This window comes from Bidens hawaiensis, unplaced genomic scaffold (genome assembly GCF_021521415.1).
Source record: "Bidens hawaiensis isolate Kalapana, Puna unplaced genomic scaffold, B.hawaiensis_p1.1 tig00016829_1, whole genome shotgun sequence".
Lineage (NCBI taxonomy): Eukaryota > Viridiplantae > Streptophyta > Magnoliopsida > Asterales > Asteraceae > Bidens > Bidens hawaiensis.
In genome coordinates, this window is record NW_027492551.1 from 394,786 (window position 1) to 406,300 (window position 11,515).

At 35.2% G+C, this 11,515-nt stretch overlaps 1 pseudogene across 1 annotated transcript; it reads right to left on the reverse strand.

Moving 5' to 3' along the window:
* Positions 1–6,859: 6,859 nt before the first annotated feature.
* LOC143552257 (uncharacterized) lies at positions 6,860–10,104 on the reverse strand (annotated as a pseudogene). The gene is made up of 2 exons (XR_013138618.1): positions 7,246–10,104; positions 6,860–7,179 (listed from the first exon to the last, which is right to left on the reverse strand). The product of XR_013138618.1 is annotated as an uncharacterized LOC143552257 (transcript).
* Between the last annotated feature and the right edge of the window lie 1,411 nt (positions 10,105–11,515).

The following is an 11,515-nucleotide window of genomic DNA, read 5'->3' on the forward strand; positions in this document are numbered from 1 at the left end:
TTCCCTTCATTGTACAACATTTTTGCCCCAGATTTTTATTGTGCTATGTTTTTTGTATTGAATTTTTTACTGATTTTAACTTTTTTGTGCTGAAATGTTTTTATTGAATTTTTTGTGCTTTGTGTGTTTTTTTTGTTGGTTTTTGTACTAGATTTTGTGTTGGATACCCGATTTTTTATTTTGTACATTGAGAAAACAATCGAATGAAAGCTTGAATTTTAGGACTAAAATTCTCACTATACCTAATCAAAGAGGAGTGTCAATGGCATCTTCGTAATCCTTCTATAACTATTTAGAGAACATCCTTTTTCTAAGAGCATTTAAATTCTAAACCGACTTATTTATTATGTTCGATAAGGATTAAATTCGAAATTAGACTCATCAAATTTCAGTGTGTAAGTGCATTTCAAATAACAAACATCTATACACTACTTAGTCAAATCATTTTGTTATTATTATTATTTTTAAGGGAGGGGGAGGGGGGGTTTAAACTCGAAAAATGGGGAAAACATTTTAGTTTTGTTTTTGTTTTTTTATATATGAGTTATACTTTATTATTATTATTATTTTTAGGGGGGGGGGGGGGGGTGGGTTTGAGCCCACAAACATTTCTCACATTTGTGTCTCCATGTGCAATTTAACTTTTCCCTAAATGTATATACAAATCAATATTAATATAAATTTTATAGTGGATGGATGTAAGCCGTTTAAAAAAAGAAGAAAACAAAACAAAAGTAAAGGTGGATGTGTCCTGCTTTTTCTTTAATAACTGATGGCCACACAATATTTTTCTTCTATATTGATATATCTATCACAGACCTAGTGATTTGAAGCTTTTCGAAAACTACAAGGACTTATTATAGGGGAAAGGTATTGACACGGTAAGGTGCGGTACCATGGAAACACCGGCCCGACATGCTTGGTACCACTTCGGAACAAGCCCACCCGGGTTCCATTTTCCGAATACATTATGAAATTAAATTTTTAGTTTTGACCACTATAACCCATTTTACCATCTTGTTTATTTATTTAACTATGTTTGAAATTCATTCATCGACTACACGTACATGTTTGAATAAAGAAGATATTAAATAATTCGTAATTAATAAAGATTACGGAAGGCGAGCTGGGATATCAGCTAAAATGGAAGCCCCCGTAAACTTCCTTACAGACCCCACGGAAGGGATATCCACTCTACGGCCGGCATATTTGCTCGTCTTTGGTTGGGCCGGGGGAAAACACGCTTGTGTTGACCTCACATGGGTATCTCCCTTAGCTGGTTTGAGGGATAATGGGTTTGTAGCTGGGCAAGCAATGAAAAGGGCTGAAACGAAGAAGGTGGAGAAACATGCTAAAGCCTGCGAAGAGAACCAACATGTTTTTGTCCCTTTGGCTTTTGATACATTTGGCTCCTTGGCACCGGAAGCTATCCGTTTCCTAACCAGGGTCCAACGGGTTGTGCATAGCAATGTGTCGACTCCAAAGGGGCAGGGGTATGTCTTTAGCAGGTTAGGGTTTGCAATTCAGAAAGAGGTGGTGGCGTAGCTTGTTGCCCGCCTACCTGCTATGTTGATGTAATATCTATGTTTCTATATAATGAAAGAAGTAATCCAAATTATAAAAAAAAAAATAAAAAAAAAAATAAATATTGGGAAAATACCATAAAAAACCAACATACTTTTTGTTTTTGCTCGTTAAAGTCCCTCAACAATATTTTACACGTTAAAGTCCATCAACATGTTAAATTTAAACAAAAATGTGACCATTACTCATAAAAATAAAAATAAAGATTTAGAAATTATAAAACAACTTTTTAAGATAAGATGATTGAAATCTCAAACTCCTAAGTATGCTGGTAAATAAGTAACTATAGTTACACTTGTTCCCTTCATAGGATCTATATAAGCAAATTGACACACACCATATCCCCGGCCACATTCAACCTACTCAAATCCACCCGTTAAAAAACCTATACACCTGTTTATTTATTTTATTTTTTTGGACCTTCCTTGACCCTTAACCCGAATTTCTTTCAGTAAATGACCAAAATGTTCATTTGACCTGTTAAAGTAACAAAATGTCATTTGACCAGATTTTTCTTATAATGTCTACCCTCAATCGCGTCAACCTGCGCATTTGTTAATAATTAGCCGACGAAATTTTCAACCAACAAGATTCTTTGACGATCACAAAGCCGTCAAGTGAATAGGTTAAAAACATATTGTTGGAGCCAACGAGAATTTTTAGGCGTATGACGAGATTTTTTTCATATTCCGACGAGATCTTTTTGCTTCCACTGAGATTTTTATAACGCGTGGCAGAATCTCGTTAATTAGTTGAAAATCTTGCTGGCAAATGATTAAAAGATGTGCAGATAAATAAGGTTGAGGGTGGACAACTGGACATTACATGAAAAAAGTTGGCTAAATAGACATTTTGTTTACTTTAACGAGTAAAATGGACATTCTAGTCATTTTTCCCAGTATCTTTTATACCTGGAACCTTTCTAATCAGTCGTATCCGTGTTTCTATGATGTAGCCACAAGAATCCTAATTGACGAATCAACGAGAGCTTAGCTTGCAATCTAAACCTATTCCTCGATTTTGAATATCAATTTCCAGGCAAATAGATTTTTATTAGTATGATTATCTGTATGGCTAATATTCTATATTATTATCAGGATTGTGTATGTCTTTATATTTGCTAATAGTCGGTGTATTATGTACCTCGATACGTTTAGTTTGTACGGGCGAAATGTAAAAATTTGAGAAATGGAGACCCTATAAAAGGGACACTTTACTCAATTCTCCACTAACTCTCCACCAACTTAAAAACACTCTTGGAAATAAAAGAGAAGTTTTCTCTCCACCACCTACCTCACTTTCTATTTTTTCTCTTTTGTGTTTATAAACTAAGATATGAGATCCGAGTGTTGTTAGTGATTTCCGCTAACTAACAACACGAATTGATTCGAGTAAGGTCGTTAGATCCATCTAAAGAGAACCTACACTTCCTCGTAAGTTCTATAGTTGAGTCGATTGCGACGGCCACTATCTCCTCCTTGAAAAAGTCGATGGCGAAGGCGATTGTGATAATTACTTGGTGGGTTTTATTAAGATTTTGAAATTCGATGGTGTCCACAAAAGATTGATAAGATTTTTATGGTTTGTTAACAAAGGTGGTGTTTGGGATTTGCTTATACGAGTCTCCTTATAACTAATTAACTTTTTAAAAAGTTAATAAGTTATATAAGATGTTTGGTAAACAAAAAGAACTTTTGGATTTTAACTAATTACCAAGGTAAAATATGGATGTTTTATAAGTTGGAGAACAACTTATTAACTTATGGGTTTGGTAATACCCATTACATTTCTCAAACCCTCAAAACCCCTTACACTTATTTTAAAAAAGAATGCTCTTTTTAGTCATTTTGATAGATTAAGCATAGTGATTTTATTGAGTAAACTATCATTTTTTTACTTATGGTTCTGTCACTTTCTTCATTTTCATACAAAAAATTTCGTTCTCTCGTGCGTGTCCCTATGTATACATTTTCTTTTCAATTTGGCTCAACACATTAACTCTGTTAGTTTTATTATACTAAGTTAGCTAAATGAATAAATTTCCACACTGACAAATATTAATTAAATTAAATACTTCAAAACTAGTTGCCTAAGTTCCTTATAGTCTTTGTTTTTGTTTTCTTTAGCTTTTTAGTTTTTCAACTTACACCTTGTCATGCTTTCTAGTTGCCTAAGTTACTAGTTATCGTTTAGGAACGGCTTTCAACACCTTGCATGCTTTCTAAATGTTCTTTTTTCTTTTCGAAATCGTATTTGATCCCTGTTTTAAAAATGAACCGCAATACTTGCATGGCGCTTTGTTGGGACCGTTGACATTTTACATAAATCAAAATGTCCCCATGATAGTTAGTTTCCTCGTTGTAGAAATGGCTTGTAACACAATCCCATGGCTTGACAAAAGACTGACAACTATCAGAAGCCCTATAATTAGTGTGTTAGTATTTTGGGAGCGTTTATAGTGCCTTTTTTCGTTTAAAATTGCAAATAGCGTTACAGTGTTGTGATTAAATCAAATCATCCACTAGACACTTCATACTTGTACAATTAAGGAGGATTTACAATGTAAAAAATAAAAAAATTAATAATAAATAAATAAGCAAAAAATAAAAACGGGTATAGTTTCATCATGCTCCAACGGCTATAAATTAGCTGCTACGGTCAAACCCGGTACCAGGATATGTAGGAATACCTGGGTTTTATAATAACCATTTTCTGATCAAGTCAGGGTCTAGGACTATCATTTTTATCCGCAACCTGAAACCTGAAAGTATCCATAATCATGCGAAAATCCCAAATAACTCGTTTGACCTAGTCGTTCGTGATAAATGCTATTACATCTCCGATTCATAACCCAAACCCAAAGAATCCGCGGATGATTAGGGACAAGTATGAATGCTAGAAATAAATTTCTCAAGCCCAAGGAACCGGACCCAAAAAACCTGAAAGTACAACCCGAATTAACACCCCTATCTACTAGTTTAATTTTACGCACATAAACAGGCTTCACTTGTTCTCAAGCTTTCATACTATACCATTAAGAATAACGAAAAGGACTTTTAATATGGTTAATGGCCAGGAGTTTTGCTGACGAATCACACAGATCGGGCATCACCGGCATGCCATTAGCGGCGAACATGAGGCAATATTTCCGGAAATGGCTGGATTTCTTGTAGCATGAAGAGAAAATTGAGATTTTATTGGAGCTTTAACATTTCTTTTAATTATTGATTTTTAAATTCGAAATGGACAAATGTACTACTATCCTTGTTATCTTGACTTCTAACATTGAAGAATTCTCTCCTAAACCAATTATTCAATTTAATGATGACTATGACGACCCGTGTCTGAAGTGTTAGGAAAATTACAAGGCTGGTGGGCTCCTATTAATTAAAAGAAAATTTAATCTGTTTGTTCATCTAACTCCCAACAGGCAAAATATCTCGCTTCCTACTTCCTCGATAAGTTTCATGGCGGAGTGCACTACGTACACGTTAGAGTCTCTCTCTCTTCCTCGAAAAAGTCTTATGGAAAAGGTGATTGTGATGGTTACCTTGTGGGTTCTTGAGTTTTTTATTTAAGGGTTTGAAAAAGATAAGAAAGTTTTTCTTTTTTCATTCTCGAGTTTTGTTTTTAAAAGAAAAAAAAGAGAATGAGAAGAAAAGTTAGGGCTTTTTTTCTCCAAAACTTTCCAGTCAAATATGGCCCGATTGTGAAGGGAAAGTTTATAGCTCATTACCATATTACTAATTTACCATATTTTAATTCTCTTTTCCATGTTGCTATGAGGACACAATTGTAAAATTATAATTTTTTTTCATATCTTTTCCTTCCAATCTAACTACTCAAGAATGTAATTAACACTTTCTTTTTTTTCTTGTATTTTAACTTGAGAATGTCTTTTAAGTATATAATTTTTTTTCCTTTCTTCCTCTATCCAATCTTATCATTTCTTATCCTTGTATTTTAAAAGCGAAAACTAGCACCTATGTGAAAACTCGTAAATGGTTTTCACTTTTGAAGACCTTCTTGGTCTTTCCGCAAATGATGAAGTTCTCGCATTTTTCTCATTTTTTGCTTTTCTTTGAAGGTTACTAAGTTCTTGCTAACCCAACAATTTGCCCCTTGTATTATGATACCAAATGCGTTTGACTTTGTCACACATCTTCATGAGATACCTGACGTCTCTCCTTTTGCAAAATATGTCCCGTTTTGCTATTTTGGGTCAAGCCATCACCACTCGTAGTCAACCATTAACCTGACCCGTGACTTGACCCATGATTATAATCACCAAACCAACTATTTTCAAATTCCAAATACTATAATACCCAAATTGCCCCTGGTTATTAAATCACATATCTTAGAATTTAATAAAGATTGACCAGAGATGCCATCAATTGCTAAAATTTGATCAAAACTGATTAATTAAGCCCTTGAATTGATGTGTATGAGGTATTAGAACATCAAATAATCTTCAACTTGATCTTAAAACATATAATCAACCATCAACTTTGAGATTTCTGAACCAAATATCGAACTAGAAGCCGACTCCAAAAGATCACAACATCACGTAATCACAGCTTGAATCATCAAGTTGATCCTAAATCTGACCTTCTTAAACGATTCAGATTGATAAAAACTTGAAGAAACAAGAATCGATTATCAGTTTTGTGTAATTGAACCGATTTTGACTTTCTTATTTGTTGACTTTCACCAACTTTGGCCAAGAACCACTTGTTCTTCAAAAAAATCCCCGTAAACCCTTCAATTTGTCTAAAACATTCTTTTATACCCGCAATTTGGTTAAGTATGCCGTGCACAATTAAGTTAATGATGTGCACAACACATTCACTATCGAAAAAAACGCCTCCACAAATCGGTTTAGATTTTAATTTTAGTGTGCAACCACGATGCTATTTTAATTTGTATTATGTTTAAAATATGTTATCTATAGTTATAAATAAATTATTTACGGTATACAAACCCAATACTGTGTTATGAACATGAATTACAGGTTTTTGTAGGGTTAGGTACCGTACCAGTTTTTATATGCTCCCGATGACATGAACCATTGATTAATTTGGTTAGAAGAGAGCAACTTGTGGGTGAATCTTATAAACAACCACTGAATGTACATAAAATAAGTTCATATACAAAAAAGAAATACAAAGAATATAGAACAACAAAGAATGTAAGTTTATTTATGAAATGAAAACAAACATATTATCATATTAAGATTTGAAGCAAAGGTTCCTCTGGTTCAGAGGGAAATCGTGTTTCAGAGGGAAATCGTGTTTCTTTTGGCGGCACGCCTCTCATTAGAGAGGCTATGAGTAATATTCATCATTGACGGCCTAGAGTGAGGGCTCTTACAAACACATGAGAATGCAACCTCCACAAGCAATTTCACTTGCTCAGCAATTGGTTCCACAGGTGGAGGAAGGCGTTTGTCCAAAAGTTCAGTATGAGATATGTCTTTTGTGTCTTCTAAGAATGTAAGGAGATCCCCTGGATGTTTACCCATTATAACTTCTAGCGTTAGCACCCCAAAGCTGTAAACATCACACTTCTCATTCACTTCCATTGTGTATGCAAGCTCTGTGAAACAAAATCTCAAGTCAACATCATATGTATAAAATTAGTAGTTGAAAGGTTGATTTATACCAGGAGCAATGTAACCAAACGTTCCGGCAAAAGAAGTCCAGTTAGATGAGTCAGGCTTCAATAGTCTGGCGGTGCCAAAATCAGACACATGAGCAACCCATTCTGAATCGAACAGAACATTGTTGCTTGATAAGTCCCTATGGATGATTGGTTGTGAACAATCATGGTGCATATAGGATAAGGCCTTGGCAATACTTTTAACAGCCATCAACCTTTTTTCCCAATCAAATTCAATAGCTTGTTCCTTGTGATTCAGTACGTTCCTTAAGCTTCCTCCTGACAAGAACTCATACACCAAAAACGAGTGACGTGAATGTGAACAATATCCGTAGAGTTTGACGATGTTTTGATGACGTATCTCCGTCAATGCTCGGATTTCTTTTTCAAAACTCTTGAGATTTTGCACCCCACCATCTTCTGGTGCGTGAATTTTTTTCACCGCAAAAACTTCAGCTGACATTTCCGCTTTATAAACAGTTCCGTATCCACCAACACCAACAACATACTTCGAGTTGAAGTCTTCCAAGGCCTCAATGATTCTCTCGTACACCATTTTCCCATCATAGCTCCAAATGGTAAAAGGTTTTGCTCGTGTCTCTTGTGGCCTAATGGTTTCATTTGGGTTTCTTTTAGGGAGATAGCATAATATGATGACAGTTAAAAACACGAGCAACAGGAATCCTAATATAGGAAGTATGATCAGAATCACAATCGAAACCTTCTTTTTTTACCTTGATTCTTTGGTTGGATGGGACAGACTAATTCTGTGTGATTTCCGCATAACCCCTTGTTGTGTCCTAGTGCCTCCATTGGAGCATCTTCAAATGCCTTCATCTTTGGAAGTGGGCCCTCTAGTTGATTGAAAGATACATCAACCGTGGTTAAACTTAACATTTCCTTGAAACTTGAAGGAATGGAGCCTGTGAGGTTATTGTGAGAGAGGTTCAACATTTGTACAACCGCCAAACCCCCAAGCTGTGGCGGTATTCTCCCAGTCAAATTATTTTCACTAAGATCAAGGGATTCTAACTTTTCCAACTTGGAAATTTGTACAGGAATAGCTCCCTCAAGTTTATTAATGCTTAAGTTCAAGATCCTTAACTTTAAGCATTCTCCAAGATTTTCGTTAATCGGGCCGGTAAGATAATTTTTTGCTAAGTTAAGTTCTTCTAAGTTGTTCAAATTACCCAACTCTGAAGGGATTGTACCCGATAGCTTATTGTCATCCAAGTGCAAGCTCACAATTGAGCTTAATCTTTTAAAGCTCGTTGGGATTTCTCCAACCAACTGATTTGATGAAAGATTTAGCTGGACTAATCTCATCGCTCCTCCTAGGTCTGAAGGTATTTTTCCAGACAATTTGTTGTTGGATATCTTTAAGCTAGTTAAATTAGGACAGGATCCCCAGTTGCTAGACATCTCACCGTAGAACTTATTGTAACTCAAATCTATATAATCCAACTCCGGATATATCCCAAAATCTTGGGAGATGTTTCCGGTCAATTGGTTATTTTCAAGTCGTACTCTAATTAAGCTGCTACAGTTTTTCAAGCTCTTTGGTACATGACCGGAGAAGTGATTGTAGCTCACTGTGAAATGTGTAAGAAGACCGGAGATACAGATGTCGTTTGGTAAAGGACCAGAGAGCATGTTGTCGTATAGTGAGAACGTTTCTATCTTAGTTAGATTCATATCTAGAGGAATGGAACCTACAAGATTATTCATGAACAGGCTCAAAGCAACAAGGGGTGTTCTCGTTCCTAATTCAGGGGGTATGAAGCCACTGAATTTGTTATCAGCTAAGTGCAACTCTGTAAGCTGAGTGTAATTTGCAAAATATTTAGGGATCGACCCAGATATGAAGTTATCACTGAAGTACATCCTTCCTAGCCTACTGAAATTTTGGAAAGTAATGGGAATGGTACCCGTGATCAGGTTCCTACCAATCTCAAGATCTTGGAGATCCTGAGCCCTAGCAAGTTCGGATGGAATGGACCCAGAAAGTTGATTACCATACAGATAAAGGTTCCAGAGAGTGGTTAGATTTCCTACTGAAGAAGGAATGACTCCAGTATGATGATTACTAGAAAAGTCGATGTTATGGACCGTACTCAGTGTCCCAATTTCTGAAGGGATGGGTCCTTCAAGGTCATTGTCATTTAAGGCAAGCCAAACTAGTTTTTTGAGGTTACCTATGTTATTTGGGATATGACCATTAAGAAGGTTATCGATCGCATAAAGGTAAGCTAGATTTGTGAGGTTACCTATGCTATACGGGATATGACCAGTAAGACTGTTAGTGGCCAACCAAAGCACACCCAAAGATCGTAGCATTCCTATCTCGGACGGAATTTTCCCTGAGAAGTTATTAAACGCCAAGGCTAAATTTCTGAGATTAGACATGTTCCCAATGCTGGAAGGAATGTGGCCATAGAGTGAGTTGTATGAAAGATCAAAAGTTTCAACATTTTGTAGTGACCATGTATCAAGATTATCAAGTGTACCTGTTAAGTTTACATACTGAACTATGATGCTTGTTACAACACTTTCAGCAGCTGCAGTACCGTTACTGCAACCGATTCCGGTCCATTTGTTATGGCATGGGTTGCTTCCAACCCATGACGAGAGAGCTGATTGGCTTTGTTTATCAAGGCTGGCTTTCCATTTCAGAAGAGCAGACGCTACAGTTGTCGGTGTAGCAGTTGCAAGTGTAGGAACACACAAAAGATTATAACAAGAGGTTAATAATAATAATAATAATAATAATAATAATAATAATAATAATAATAATGTTACAGCCATGGAGAGGGACATGAAAGATCGTAAAATTTGAAGGTTACCAAATGGTATGCCTCTCATCTTAAGGAAGAAAAAGATCCAAGTTTAAGACGTATGAAAGACAGAAACAAAGAGTTGAGGTTTGTAAACCACAAAAGACTTGCTTTACTAATCAAGAATACATGTTACCTATATATAGAAAATTAAATTACACATTGTCCCCCTAATGGCCAATCACTTCATCATGATAACCCTCTATGTTGAGTTATTGTCAATTATACCACCAAATTGTAGATGCGAAAGGGTTACAATTTACAAAGGCCCAATGTATCAAGAATTACAGAAGCTTTGGACACAGTTACATATTCTTCCAGTTCTCAAGCTTTCATAGTTTCATAATATGATTTTTTATTTTATTTTTTGAATTAAGTGGTTTAGGAAAATTGTAATAGGTATTAGGTACATGACATGATATATTGGATGTGGCTCTACGATAGAACACTCATTTTACTAGTGAGAGGTAAGAGATTCAAACCTCGTTATCACCAATTTATATGTGAGATACGAGAGACGACACTGGCTTGTCAGGGTTCGAAGCCTGATCTCACCAGGTTTTACCGGCTCCTCGCTGTCGTGCCGTTTGACGTGCGTGGGGTCGGATTTTATTCGGGGAATTCCTCAATAGGTGGACCCCTAGGGGCTCCGTCCGTCTGGACTCTTGACGGCTCGGGCTACCTTTAACCAATGGGGCCGTGTACAGAGTACCCGGCGTTACTTAGTTGGTCGTTTAAAAAAATGTACATGACATGATTTGTTTTGGGAACTAGGTATTCCGCTATCTAAAAATCAGGATACACTTTAACTCTTCTATTGTCATGTATTTCTCTCTCCTAGTGACAAAGTAGGTGAAGATCCTAAGAAATTTTTTTAAAATTAATAACTTTAAGAATTATTTTGAATTACAAAAAACCATTAAAAATTATGAAACAAAAAAAAACTAAAATTTTAAAAAAGTAAAAAAGAAACAATTTTTTTATTTTTCTCATCCCAATTTCATAAAAAAAACTAATTATACACATATATATATTTTTATTTAATCTCCATTTACATAATGTATACATATGTACATTATCATTTATCTTAATTATACATATGTGTATAAAAAATAAAACATGTAAAATTAAAAAAATAAGTATTATACATTTTGTATAGTTTTGCTAACCGATATTTTTTTGAGTGTTTTATGAAACCGGGATAAAATTAAATTTATTTGTTTTCGCATTTTTTTTTGTTTTATAAATTTTTTAATTTTCTTAAAAAGCTTTTTTTAGTACTAAATGGTTTTCAAAGTTATAAATTCCTAAATGGCTCTAAGACGATCTCAAACCTATATAATTCACATGGAGTTTGGTGATAAACCCGCATATAAAATTCTAAGATGGTGGGATTGAAACCTACTATCTATGATGGAGGGACCGAATCGAATATGATT